This window comes from Haemaphysalis longicornis, unplaced genomic scaffold (genome assembly GCF_048455015.1).
Source record: "Haemaphysalis longicornis isolate Haplotype H1 unplaced genomic scaffold, Haemaphysalis longicornis Haplotype H1 scaffold_14, whole genome shotgun sequence".
In the NCBI taxonomy this organism is placed as follows: domain Eukaryota; kingdom Metazoa; phylum Arthropoda; class Arachnida; order Ixodida; family Ixodidae; genus Haemaphysalis; species Haemaphysalis longicornis.
In genome coordinates, this window is record NW_027526245.1 from 22,929,159 (window position 1) to 22,939,251 (window position 10,093).

The following is a 10,093-nucleotide window of genomic DNA, read 5'->3' on the forward strand; positions in this document are numbered from 1 at the left end:
GTTTAACCGTGATGGCGTTTACCGGCTCGCGAACACGATCAGTGAACGCCTACAGACGCCTTGTTCGTAATCAGCGGCGCGAGCGCGCCATTAGACAGAACTGACGGACGCCCTGAAGGTGGTTTTTAGGGCCTAAACAGCAGCGTCTATGTCTGGCATAGACGCTAGACGTCAAAGTTTGTGTTCTGAATTTTTCCCTTCACTAAGTAACAGTCAGACGGACGATAACATAACGATGTGAAGATATGCTTTGGCTCATACCACGGCAAGCACAATCGTTTGTGGCTGCAGCCTCGGTTGCTCTTCGTCCACAACAAACTGAATCGGCTGTACAGCTTTCTTCGAGGGCGTGTATGCAGGGGTTCTATCTTCCTTTTTTGCGCAGGCCGACGGGGGCGGTCGTGTAAAATCATTTTCGCTCGTCGCTGCCGTAGGGTTGCCACCTTCCCGGTTTTGGACCGGCCCGACCGGTTTTTTAAACAGCGGGCCGGTTGCCGGTCCATATCTAAAACCGGCCGTCATCAGCCGGTTTTTTGGCTTTTGTGCCGTGATTATGTCCGTTTTGGCGTTTTATAAGCGTCAATTCAACAACTAAGACGATAAATACGCGTCGACAAGCTGCGCAAAGACACGCGAGCAGAGAAAATACGCGGGCGAGCGCGCTGCCTCAGATGGAGGGCGACCTAAGGGAAAAACAAAATAACGAAATTCTACCGCCGCGGTCAGCAATTGCGGTTACTTTTCACTGAAGCACATGCAGAGCGATTAGCCAAGCTCTCAATCACTTTCAGTACAAACGTTATGTTGATTTATCTCTAAAAGAAACTACAATAAATGGCACTGCGTGTTAAAAAACATGGCGTCTTTTCTCAACACATATCCCCCCTTCCCCCCCCCTCCCCTGAAGGCCCGTTTTTTTTTCGGGGAAAGGTGGTAACCCTACGCTGCTGTTCTGCCTACCTGCTTGCTGTACCTATTACGTCGCCGCCACCGCATGCTTCGGTCGCTTTCTAATATTCCCCACTTGTTACAAACTCGGAGGTTTTCGCACTGTTAGCAGTCGTTTTACACGATGGGTTTGATGCGCCTGACATGCCAGGAGTGACATCGCTTGTAGTATTAGAGCGACGTTGCTGGTCTGCAAGACGGTGCCGGTCAAACAAGCGTTATCAACGCCATAATTCTAACGGCACATTCCATTGATTTCGTGGCTACCGTGGCTTGCGCAGAAAAGGTCGGGTTGACTGCGATAGCTTTTCTTGAGTCAAATAATGGAGCTTTGGCTCAATCGCTTGTAGCGCTAGCAATGCGGCCTCGTCTGCAAGACCGGTGCGTGAGAAACAAGCGTTAGGACAGCCAGAATTTCAAAAATGCAGCATAAACTATACACAAGCGACAATATTCGTTGACAACTTACGTAAGTATAGAGTTGTTTTAGGCGCCCGCGAACACCGCCCACCGAGATAGGTGATTGTTAACGCGTCTGTTTACTGTTTTGTAGGTCAGTGGTTCGATTCCTCGTTGAACGTGTTTTTTTTTGGTGAGCGTTTCATTAGCCTATTTTTTTACGACCACGGTAAGCGCCTGTTCCTTGCTTTCTATCACGCCGACATTTACCGCCCTCTTCCTAAACCCAAAGTAGCTCGTTTTCTCGCACGTTCTCTCTTGAGAAGCCTGCCGTGAAAACAAAACCAAAACAAACGTCAAAAGCTCTTTACAATATCAGTATATATGTCAATTACTTTATGTGTATTCACTTTTTGTGTTTAAAAACCTTAAATTTAAGTTATAAACACAGTTCAAACTTTGAAAGCAGAAAGATAATTACCAACATTACAGTACTAACACAATTTTCGTAAAACATACAGGTGCTGCATTTGAAGTCTGGCAACTATCTCTCACTTTTTGTGTGTTTTTTCATGGCGTTTTGTGCCGAGTGGTTGGTGGCGTGATTTAATCTGTTTTATCTATTTCAAGCTTAAATCATAGTTATAGAAGCTTTATGGGTGATGTCTACCCTTCCAACCTACGCGTGTGTTGAACATGGGGACCCCGGAAGAACGATCATCGCCGGATAAAATACTGCGCGTCAAAAGTGGATGACATTGCATCAGAACAAAGCGTGTTCGTGTGTCCGCGAGATGAAAACGACAGTGAAGGAGAATTGTACGTTGGAAACATCGTTTTTGCTCGGGTGAGTACGCATTTTTTATTATTCTGTATTTGGTTGGAACGAGTTCTGGTGTTTATGGGTCAGTAATTCGCTAGACCCCCATCTCGTTTGCTCTGAGAGCCTACGTGAGTTAGTATACTTGTTTGGCGCCCAGTCCACCGTTTCCGCAGAAGTCAGCATCAATTTACGCTGAAGCTAGACCTTGGCTAGGATGCTCGCGCTGTGGTACACGGCTGCTAATAATTTCACATCACGCAAGGCTCTTTAACACCGGGGCGTTTGTTTATGTGTCTCTCTCAAACAGTGCCTTTCCGGTTGCAGATCGCAGTCGCAATTTCGCGTGAGTGGCACAATGCTGTGAGTAGTCCTCCCTCGTGAATACCCGCGGTATACCAAGAAATAACTTGAACAGGAGGTTCCCTGGAAGTGCACGTGAAAAAGCGTACACTTGATTCCATGGCTGGCGTCTGGTAGGTGTTGTGAAATCTCTCCCCCCCCCCCCTTTACACGAATTCCGTGCAGTGCGCTTCGCAGCTATTGTGCTCGCGAGACCGGCGACCGTACGCCTCGTGGTCTTCGGGTAGCGATATGTGTGCTGTTCTCGTAAAGCTCGACAACAGCGTCGTGAAATTGCCGTACTGGCTCGCCAACGCGCCCCGACAGCGTACGCGTCGACCGGGTGCTGACGGAGTTGTGCTGGAAGAAAAGCAGGCAAGAGGTGAGGGCGCGCGATGTGTAGTTAAACAGATGAGAATTTACAAAGTGCAAGGGGGAGAAAATAGTATGCTAGGGCAGAAAACGGTGAGAGAGTTCGGGCCGCGCGCCAGCGAGCGAGTACGGTTATTTACGTTGCCGAGCTTCACGAGACCGGCACGAATATGACAACGCCCGTCTGAGAGTTCATAGAGGTATAGAATTCACATACGTGCAAATTGAAGGTGAAATGCGCGCATGTGGCCTCGCAGGGAGTTAGCATAGTCTCGGGGTAGTGGGGGAGATTTCACAACGCCTACGAGGCGCCTGCCGATTCCGTCAGAGTAGCTGTCGGGAAGTCTGGGGCTTGATATCAGAGGCATATGTATTGTTTAAATTAGTGCAGAAAATTGAGCCAATTCGCAAGTTTTCATTTTCGCAAAACCGCAGGCCATACAGAGACTAACAAGAAAGCTCTAGGCACTCACTCAACTCGATTAATATTGGAGAATTGAACGTGCAGATACAAGTCAGACATTGAAATGGAGGAACCTCAACTATCACACACCAGTTCCGATTGAAAGCAAGGGATACAGATGAGCTGCTAGCATGCGTTCCATGCAAATTAGCTCAGTAGCTAGCTTTGCATATTTCATGCATACCCCACTCACAGTACCTGCGGGTCTACTAAATACATTCTTACTGTGACCTAAATTTCACTTGGGGTGTTCCGGGAATGTTCTTATTAGTGCCTTGGAGGTTACTGTCTTTAAATGATTAAAAATCTACTTGATGTAAGCATTCCTGCTTTGTGTGTGCTCTCCTTGTATTTCAACAAGTGTCAGCACACTCACAGCTTATGCACCTGCAGGTGCTGCTGCTGGCTATCCTGGGTCAGCTGCCTTCCAGTCCAGTTTCAAAGGCTTTGCCAGGGCCTCCCTTGGCCAACCGACACTGCACCTGCTGTACCCAAGTACTGCCCGGCCTTTCATTGGTGCTCCGTACGCTTTGCCGCCAGGAATGGTCATTCATCCATCATCTGGCCGCTTGGACCACCCGTTCAGAAGTCAGCGCATTTGCTCGACACATCGGTCCAGGCACTGCTGCCATATCGGTGCACCCACCGATTATGTACTTTCAGGTTAGTTATTGCATGTTGTGGAACCTGCCATGATGTATACCTGTTAGCAGTGCTGTGGCCTCTGATTATTTGAAACATTTTCATGAAGCAGTGCTGTGCGTATGGAGCGTGTCATTGCTTAGCAGAGCTATTGAAGAGAATCTGGCGCCGACGACTAAAGGGCAAGACGAGAAATTGAACCAACTTTGAAGCAAGTATTCGTATGTAATCAAGCCAAGCAAACATTTAGGATCTTTCGATATGGTTTTAAGCTTGCAATACAAACTGGTCTACTTCAGATCATACTGGTGTTAATCATACTATAACGAAAAGTACATCCCGCAGTCTGTAGAATTCGGACAGCGCTTTTTTCGCAGTCTCTCATGACAGGCACTATTCTCAATGGTTGGAAGATAGTCGAGGTAGCACCAATCTTTAAATCAGGAGAAGGTACTTCACCATTAAATTTCCCTAACAAGCACCATATGCAAGGTCGGGAAACATTTCATCCACTCTCAGGTCGCTAATTATTTATAAAATCACAATATCACATTCGAGTATCACCACGGTTTTCACAAGGGTTACTTGAGAAACACAACTTTCAGGATTTGTTCACGATCTACATTGATCCATTGACGCAGGCTTACAAACTGCGGTAGTTTTTCTTGATTTTTCTAAAGCATTCAATCGCATTGCACACCACAGACTACTTCTCAAACTTCACCCTAATGTCCTCACTTGAGCGAAAGATTTTCATTCTTCTGAAATGCAGTTTACTTCTAATAACTATATACTTCTTTTGCTCGTGCTACTGTGTTGTCCCCCCAGGCAGGTTGCTTGGTCTATCTTCCATGTTGCATATCCTCCCATGTAGGTCTATTTGCAGATGATGTAATTTATCACACAATTTCTTTCAACTACTACCGTCAATGCTTTCAATCTGATCTTAACACAATTAACTCCTGGTGCTGCAAATGGCTAATGTCGCTTATCTCTAAAACAAAGTGCATGACTTTAGCGGTGGCAAGTCCCGAATTGTAAATACTTACTTCATTAACAACAGCCTGATTACCTCTTGAGACAAAGGTGTTTTGGTATGCCGGTAGTGGAGGGGGGATTGCATGGTGGATTTCAAAAGGTACTATCGCGCCCAATTTGACTCGCAACAGGCGAGCGGCCGCCGCAGCTGCTCCCCGGGAGGCGGTGGCGCCTTGCAGTGAAGCATTCGAGAAGTAAAGGGAGAGGGGGTCCGCTCTTCCGATACCCATCGGCATCCCCTGTGTGCACCATTGTCTTCTTTTCTTTGCGGCTGGTATAAATTGTTACCTCGAACGTTTTCGGAGTGGCTTACCGCATCGCCAGCGGTAAGTTTTATCATTGGCTGCAATGCTCCTATGCGCATTTGCGCAAGCCTTCCAGTTTGGTAATAATAAGGCGTCGCGAAATATCGATTACGTTCAATCTTCCACACAAATAAAGCTACCTGAAACACTGGCTGGCCGCATTTTTTTAGTTACTGCTTCTGCCTCTACGAAGCCTCACGATACGAATTGCACTATTATGCTTTCAGCTACGTCTGGGACGCCACTGCGCCGCTTTGTTCCCCTCACCACAATTGTGGAGTCGCAAGGCTGCGCCAAGCTGAACTACATCGGGCAGCTCCACACGCACCGCATTCGGAGCGCGAATGGCAACAGAGCACTCGGGGGGTGCTGATGATTATCACAAGGGCGTACACCCTCTCCCTTTACTTCTCGGTTGCTTCGCTGCAAGGCGCCACCGCCTCCCGGGGAGCAGCTGCGGCGGCCGCTCGCCTGTTGCAAGTCAAATCGGGCGCGATAGTACATCGATTGGGAAAATAAGACGTGTGATTAATATTTTCATTTGCACTCCAAAACTCGCTTTATTTCAGATGTTTAACCCACTGCAGTGGCTAGGGTGGTGTGCTGTGGAGGCGAATGTCGGTTAGATACCGCTTGGTGTGGCCGCTTTTCAGATGGAGGCAACACGTAAAGACGCCCGTGTTTTGTGACTTCGATGCGCACAAAAATACCCAGATGGTCAAAATTAATGCGAAGCCTTCCCCTACAGTGCTCCCCATATCCCAAGTGTAGCTTTGGCGTGTTAAACCACCATTTTTTTATGTTTTTGGTATATTACCCGCTGCTGTAGCAGGTGCAACTTAAAGGTAAAAATTATACATAATGTTTCCAAGAGCTAAATATAAAGGCCATATTGGAGTGCGTTTATGGTTCTATCTCATAGCAGTAGTGAAGGGTTATATACTCTGGTGCAGGTTAAGAACGGCAATGGCTCATGTGGTGTAGTCCAGTGTTTGACGGAATGCCGTGTAGGCAGGTAAAAGCATTATTGCAGTGATGAAACGTAGGTCACTGACCAAGTCAAGAAAGCCATTTAACGGTTTGTTGCTTGTTCACGGTGAGCATGTGTCGTGGAAAACGAAGCTATATATTGGTCATTACGCGGCGCAATGAGTTTGCATAGATATGGTGCAGATTGCCATCCATTATGTTGATAATGTTGGGCGTCGTCTGAACGATGAGGGACTCGAACAGTAATCGAGAAGATAGATTGCACTCAGTTGTCAGTAATTTTGTCTTTTTGCAGTCGACCACGTGTCCCGTCCTCTCACGGTGCTCTGCCAGTGGACTTGTTTTTGCATGGCCCTTGTTCACTTCGTTCCAGTGCTGCATTAATCTTCTGTGCAGATTGTCCGTTTCGCCAATGTACACTGATTTGCATTCAGCGAATGGAATCTAATAAACAATACCCGGAAGCTTGGAGCGTGAGAGGTGGTCTTTCATGCTGACAATGTCAGAACGCAGCTTGCTAGTGGGCAAATGCACAATGTATGCACTGCGTTTCTTGAAAATGTGTGCGAGAGTTTCACGAATGTGGGGGACGTAGGTAATTGCTGCACGTTTTGATGCAGTCCTTGTGGCTGCCTAAAGCATTATATTCAGAAAGAAGCGAAGAGGGCGAGTAGCAGGAATCCGCATTGACATTAGCAGGCAGAAGCGTCTACAAGGCCTGTGTCAAAACGTGCTGCAATTCTCGTCCTACACATCAATCAAGCTTTTCACGCATTTTCAAGAAACACATTATGCACATCATTCACGTGCCCACTAGCAAGCTATGTTCTGACATTGTCAGCGTGAAAGACCCCCTCTCATGCTTCAAGCTTCCAGGTGTTGTTTATGTTTTGAACGAAAAAGGGGCCATTTAAAGGTGACACCTCCTTCCTTGCCGATTTCTGATGCATGATTGTTCAGCTTGTGGGGATAAGTTTAGCAGATTGCTCACATGTCTAACCTGTATTTGTGCTTGAGCAGTCAAACGCTGATGTTAGCAGTGAAGTAGGTGAAAATTGTACTTTGATTGTAGTTGTGTGCAGATTACTTACATTGTGTTAATTTGTAGAAAAGCAAAATTGAGGTAACCCTGCTAACTGTTCCACATTGCAGCATTTTATTATGCAAACGTTAAGGAGTTCAGCTGCTTGTTAAAGGTGAAATAAACAGTTGTACAAAAAGAAGAGCATCTACTAAACAGAAATATCTTCACAATCGCAGGATGCCAACGGTCCGCCTACCAACTTGTGTCCTGCATCGTTTCTGCTGGCTGGAGCGGTTCATGGAACATTTTCCAGCTTCTCCAAATTTGTGGTCAAGCGCTCCTCCAAGTGAAAGATGCCACAGAGGGATCTTTTATTTTAATGCCACAATTTCATGTGCTCAGCAGCTAATTTACTCCTAAGGCTTTTTAAATATTCATCACCCAAGAGGGCATGTTACTTTCGTCTTCGGTGGAATGTGTCTGCACTCGGGTTATTTGTGACAGAAACAAGTGAACCGCGTCGTGAGAGTCATTGAGGCCTTGCTGATTGTACATGCTTCTGAAATGACATTTTCATTCGGCTGAATACTTTCCAAATATTACGATTTGTGAACAAATTATCGTGAAAGTCATGATTAGTTGTACTACAGTGCAGGAAGGAAATGCCAACATACGTTTTAAGCACCTCTGATATTTCAGATCGTTGGCTGGTGAGCAATAAAACAAAACTAAAATTTTTTAAAAGTAAAATGAAGTATTCGTTGTCACCAGTGCATGACCATAGTAAAAGCTATCTAGTCACCAAATTTAGAATTAGACACGAAATGCCAAGAAAAATAGGGAAATAAACTAGACAGCTCGCTACAATAAACCAATTCGTAAAATTCCTCAATATCTATAAAGTGATGATTCAGGCGGGTTAAGGTGTCAGTGGGTTTACACACTCAACTTGCAGGGAAGCTCATGAGCTCTCAATATTAACATGTTTTTAGTGAAGACCGTCTTCCTTCATTAAGCTGCTTTGCACATTGATGCCAGTCTGATAAATGTAGTCCTGAATTTTTGTTATGATCAATTTTTGTATGGGAACCATATATTGTTATATGATGTCGCTGTGTATTTCTGATACTGTATCTAGTCACCAATTCCAATTTGTTGTGGTCAGGTTTTTTTCAGCTAATTCGTAGCTTTTTTAACAATTATGGTATATTTTGTGTGCCTAAAGTAATGCCTTATTGCATGTTTAGCCTATGTAGTGTTGAAAGTGGACATTTTGCTTCAAAGTGGAATGTCGGGCTTGCAACATGGTACTTTGCGTGCTGCTCACTTTAATTCATGCCATTATTTTTTATATTATCATTTAAAATTAAAAGCCAACCAATTTGCTGTCGTTTTAATTTTGTCACCTACTTTATACTTTTTTTAAGAGAACGACGGGACAAACTTGTGCCGTCATTCTGTTTTAACTGTTTCCTGTGTTTACCACTGGTTTTTTATGCATTCAAACATTTTTTATGAGTTTGTTGAACAGTGATTAGTTCAGGTGCTCAAACAATTTTTGGCTGCGAAGGCTCCCTGTAACATTTATATAAGTGCTCTCTGCTCTATTTTTGATCCAATACCCCATCACCAGTCTTCATGAGGTGGTCTTTTGTAGGAATGAAGTTGAAATAAATATTTGTTTGCATTGCTTTACATGTTTTGAAAGAATTTCTTGTTCATTCTTGTTTCTTTCAACCCTGTTTCAGAATCCTGCTTAAGGAATTTCCTCTGTTATTTTTTTTCAGAACCAGGAAGGGTGCTCATCCTCGGTTCTTGCTGAAGCAGCAGTATCCATACTTCACACGTGAGCTCTGAACACACAGTAATTATGGTATGAAACATTCTACCAGCATAAGCTTGCTTTGTAGAGGTAATTGTAGATGTCAAAGCTCTTGACAGTGTAGCCCAATGTCTGGTGTAACGCGCGATGTCTACAACTTGTAAAAATTAATTTTGTGGCTATAATGTTTGAGATTATTTTAAAATGCACGTCAACTACTATTAAGAATCACTGTCTAAATTGGCAGCCATTTTCCTGGTGGATACAGAAAGTGAAAAAGCGCATGTGTAGAGATTTCAGTGCACCTTAAATGTCCCAAATTTGCTAAAGCTAATCCAGAGCCCTCCCTGTGGTGCACTTCATATCCCATGTACAGTTTTGCGTAGAAACAGCTAAACATTTATGATCAATTTAAACTTATTTTAATGTTTTTAAATGCAAATATTCTCAGTTTAAGCTGCTATATTTAGAGTAAAATATTTTGTAACAATTATATAGCTACCAAAGGTTTATAGAAAAGCTTTTTGCTTTTGGTTATGCACCTTCTTATCAAAAGAAAAATGTTGTTAAGAAAGGCAGAAGAAACCCAAATATGGAAATTAGCAAACCCTAAAGCTGCGGATAGACTGAATGTTTTGTAGAGAATCTTTTGCTGATTTCAGTTCTAGTCAACTCTACAAAAGCCTATCGACGTAGAATGCTTGCCGTGAGGCACCTCGTAATACTAGCCAAAACTAATGGGCCCCGGCTGTTGGCTTTTCATTTGCAACAGTGACAAATGACACCACATCTGCCGGCAGGGACATAATGCAAGGCACCTTGTACAAGCTAGCCTCATGATAAAATAATGTTTTATGAACCATGACTTACATTTCAACCATGGGCTTCACCAGTGAACTTGTATGCATTGTTCTGTGATGTTTGCAGT

The 10,093-nt window shown here is 44.4% G+C and overlaps 1 long non-coding RNA gene across 1 annotated transcript; it reads left to right on the plus strand.

Moving 5' to 3' along the window:
• The first annotated feature begins 1,903 nt into the window (after positions 1–1,903).
• On the plus strand, positions 1,904–7,841 carry LOC144165005 (uncharacterized). The gene is made up of 3 exons (XR_013321303.1): positions 1,904–2,194; positions 3,738–4,007; positions 7,580–7,841. It is a non-coding gene; the product is annotated as an uncharacterized LOC144165005 (long non-coding RNA).
• The last annotated feature ends 2,252 nt before the right edge of the window (positions 7,842–10,093 follow it).